General features: G+C 50.2%; 1 pseudogene; it reads right to left on the bottom strand.

Moving 5' to 3' along the window:
* Positions 1-845: 845 nt before the first annotated feature.
* On the bottom strand, positions 846-964 carry LOC111732296 (annotated as a pseudogene).
* Between the last annotated feature and the right edge of the window lie 3065 nt (positions 965-4029).

The following is a 4029-nucleotide window of genomic DNA, read 5'->3' as shown; positions in this document are numbered from 1 at the left end:
AAGAGGACCTCGATTATTCAGGTCATCTGTCACGTGCGGATTGAGACTCTCATCGGGAAACTTCCTGGACGTTACTCATGTAACTCGGCGATAAAATCAGTGATATTCTGACTTGCAAACGAAAAATGCATCTCTGTGTATAAGCAGTAAAATAAAAAAGTGCTCGAGACCGGGGATTCGTCCCCCGCAAAGTGTTTTGCTCTGTGCTTAAGGGATCCCCGTCATCGCGTGTTATTTGTTAAGCCGGCGATTCGATGATGAGGGTGGCCGGTGCTTTATTTCATTACCTGGCAGGGCGCTTCTGTCTGCCCTCCAACCGCAGGGCTCTGTGGGGGTGCTGGGTGGGGGGCTCTGCTCTCTTTCTGTGTTTCTTACAGGAGAAGGCGTTTTCATCTCCTATCCCTAATGGAACTGGGCCCCATAAACGGGACTGCTGCTCTGACTTGCCTCCTGCCTCCGGATGCACAGGTGGGACTCCAATGAGAAAAGCTCCCCCAAAGTCCATGAAGGACTCAGGGGTGGGGGCTGCTCCTGCTCAAGGCAAATATAGCCCCCCGCCCAATCCCAGGCGCCTGTGATGGACGTTTATGGAATCCTAGGCAGAAATGCATGCTCTTTCCCCGCTGAACTGTGTGGATGTGAAGATTCAACTTCCCTTAGCAACGCCTTGTGTTTGGAACGTGGATGGTTTTCCGGCAGACGCTTCTTGATGTCTATTCCTCTCAGCTTTAAGTCACGTCTGGTCCGCCTCTCAAGGGCAGTCTTTCATGACCTTTATCTGGACTGCGCTTGCTCTTTGGCTTTGTTTTTTTGTTTTCGTTTTTTTGTTTTGTTTTGTTTTTTTACGCCTACAGCGCCTGGTCTTCCTGGGTGGTCTCCCATCCAAGGACTAACCGGGCCCGACCCTGCTTAGCTTCCGAGATCAGACGGGGTCGGGTGTGTTCAGGGTGGCGTGGCCGGAGACTTCCAAGCCAGTCTTTCGTTCGCAGCTCTAACTGTTCGTTTCCAAGTCACTCTCGTACAGTAAAAGATGAAACTCTGATTTAATGTATAAATGTTAACTACGTATTATATAGAATTTTTTTTTAAAATTTATCCCACCCTCAAGAAATTTCCTATTTAATACCAAAATTAATACAAGTACCACAACCAAATTCAAGAGTAAAACACATGAATTACTTTAAGGAAAGCAGAAGGCTTTTTTCCGAAGGGTTCAACAAACTTTAATTCAATTCTCTAATCTATGATTTAACATTACAGCCTCCCCCCAAATTATATGAAGATCTTTTACTCATAGCCACTCTTTCGTGAACTCGGAATTGTGTCTTTTCTCAGGTATTTTAATGAAATTAGTAATTGAGAGCAGTAATTGAAATTACCACAATTTCATCTGTTTGCAGACAGTTGGGATGGGACATTACACTGAATTTTAGAGGCGGCCTTCATTGAAACCAGCGTCTTGTATAAATTCTGCCCCTGTACAAAGTCGAAGCAGCAAATGTATACATTTAGTAAAACTGTTTCTTTTTCATAAAGCCCGCAGGATGTGATGGTTCCCCAGAGCTGTCATCGTTGGACACGAGCAAAGTCACGTGTCTGGGACATTCTAAGTAATCATCTTCACTTTGTCAACGTAGAATGTTTCTACCTGTTTCTGATATAGACCTGAAATCAGGAATGCAGATTTGGGGGCCGCCGGCATGAGACCCAGATGTCCTGAGCGAGACACTCTGCGTGGGCCCCGCAATCTGTGTACAGTGAGACCCCCCAAGTGATTCCGATGCATGCTGGAGTTTGGGGACCACCGCATCCATCCCCCCAAAATTATTTTGGTACCCGGGCACAATCGACTTTAAAGATTCTATTGCTGTCCACTCGATATGCAGCTGTGACTGCAGAAAGGAGAGGAGAGCCTGCCGGAGAGGACAGTGTCACAGCTGCTGTGACCTTCCTTCTGAGCCTGACGAGGCCGCCTGGTCCACCTGCCACCCTGGTCCTCAGGCTCCGTCAGCTCAACCACGCATCCTGCTTCCTCGTCGTCCACCGCAACAAGGAGCGATGGTCTCGAGGCCTCGACCCGCAGGCAAGACACACACCTACGAACCCCAGGGGCGACTCATGACATAACGCCTTCGCATGTATGTGTTATTTAATCTTCCGGATTAAAATATGATGATTATCAGAGTAATATTATACAGAAGGGCAATTTTGTCACGGCTGGTAACACATCCGTGTGGACGGATTTTGCCACTGGGGTCCGTGGACCCAGGGCATCGGTTCTGCTAAATCGGAAGTTCTGCGGGAGGGGCCAGCAGCCCGGTTTAACAAGCCCCGCGGGTGATTTTCATGGCAAGTTTGAGAACCACTGGAATTGGGTACTGCACGTTATTCAAAAGGTCCGAAGGTCCCAATTTTAAATGGGGGAGAACGTCATTCATAAGCTCCAACAGCCAGAACAACACTGTCAAATTAATTTAGTTTGAACCGAAGAAAACGCCACCTTCCAGCAAAATCAGCTACGGGTGAAGTGTGGCCTCTGAGGCTTCAACCCAGCCATTGACTGCTTTCTCGTTATGGGTTTTGGAAAAGTTTCCCACCCGTTATTCCAAGAGGTTGTGTTGGCGTAAGGTGACGGACGGTACTTGACGGGGGCTCGTGTGCCCTGATCTGTGATCTGTCATCTCGCTCAGCACGTGTTCTTGGCGACACGCAGACATCCCTTGCTGCACAGTGTCACGTCTCCCTTACCCCGTGTCTCTACCTCATCTCTCTCCTGTTTCAGCAACAGCGATATAATAACGTAACTCTCGCTTCTTCCTCCCTGACTCAGCCACGGGCACAGTTAAGCTCGGATGTGTAATTACCTGCTAATTTCTATCCCCGACTGCAGGCCAGAGCCATTGAAATGCAGAGGAGAGAAAAACACGGATCAGTTCTGCAGACCGGGCTCCACACCCAGCCCTCTGGCTGCTGCGACTGCACCCTGACCTCCAGGATGTGCCACTCAGTGGGGCCAGGAAGAGGCCCTGTGCCCGGTGACATGCCGGGTCCCACCCCCGCCCAGCTCCGGGAGTGGCTTAGCGTGCGGACGCATCATCCCCACCTGTTGGGCAGCTTCGCCCTGGCCCTATTCATTTCACCCCTCCGAGAATACCGTGTCTCTCTTCTCCTGGGGAGCCCCCTTCCCAAAGCTAGCCTCCTTAATCCCCACCTGGACGCAGGTGGTGGGCTCCCCTGGGAACCACGGACAGCTATAAAAGGCAAGCTGTCTGGGAGGACCCCCGCTGGCCCTCCAGATCGCCGGCGACAGAGCTGAACTCCATCTACAGGGTGGAAGGGCTTTAGGTTCATACAGACCCTGGAGAGGTGGCAGGGTGCAGACGTGAGCTTGAGCGTCGGACGAACCTGAGTCCAAATCCTGTATACACTCTCTTTGGAGCGCACCGAATTCGGTTAAGCCACTTGTCACCATATTCTTAAAACTAAACCGCGATGTAAGGAGGTCAGTCTCGCAGGTCTGTAGAGATACTAAATTAGTTTAATTTTTGTCACACTCACATCACATGGCTGACAGTCAACAATTGACAGATATTACTGGAAATACCTAGATTAAACACTTTCTGCACTGGCGATGCTCAGAGCCGGTGCCGTGGGAGCGCGGTTTCTCCCAAAGCGAGTGACCAGCATCCTGTCCCTTTCACCACCCCTCCCTTCGACTCCCGGATCTGCCATGTGTTCGACGTCTTAGATTCTGGCACGATTTTATTCCTGGGGTCATATTAAGTCCCTAACACAAATCCAAAACTCCAAGAACTCCTGACTGCCCGTGAGTCGATGGCTCCACTTTGAGCAATGCATGAGGCCAGACGTCAACCCCGTGGCCACCCTGCAGACCTGTCACTTGCCACAAAGCCCTCCTTTGAAGACACTGGCTTCACATAGTTGGATCCTTGCTTGGAACAGACACGATAGTGGATTAACCAAGCTCACGGAAGGGGGCTTGAATTTCAAACGTGCAAAGCAGAAGCA

This window comes from Pteropus vampyrus, unplaced genomic scaffold (genome assembly GCF_000151845.1).
Source record: "Pteropus vampyrus isolate Shadow unplaced genomic scaffold, Pvam_2.0 Scaffold439, whole genome shotgun sequence".
NCBI classification, from domain to species: Eukaryota; Metazoa; Chordata; class Mammalia; order Chiroptera; family Pteropodidae; genus Pteropus; species Pteropus vampyrus.
This window is presented reverse-complemented; position numbering and strand designations above follow the sequence as displayed.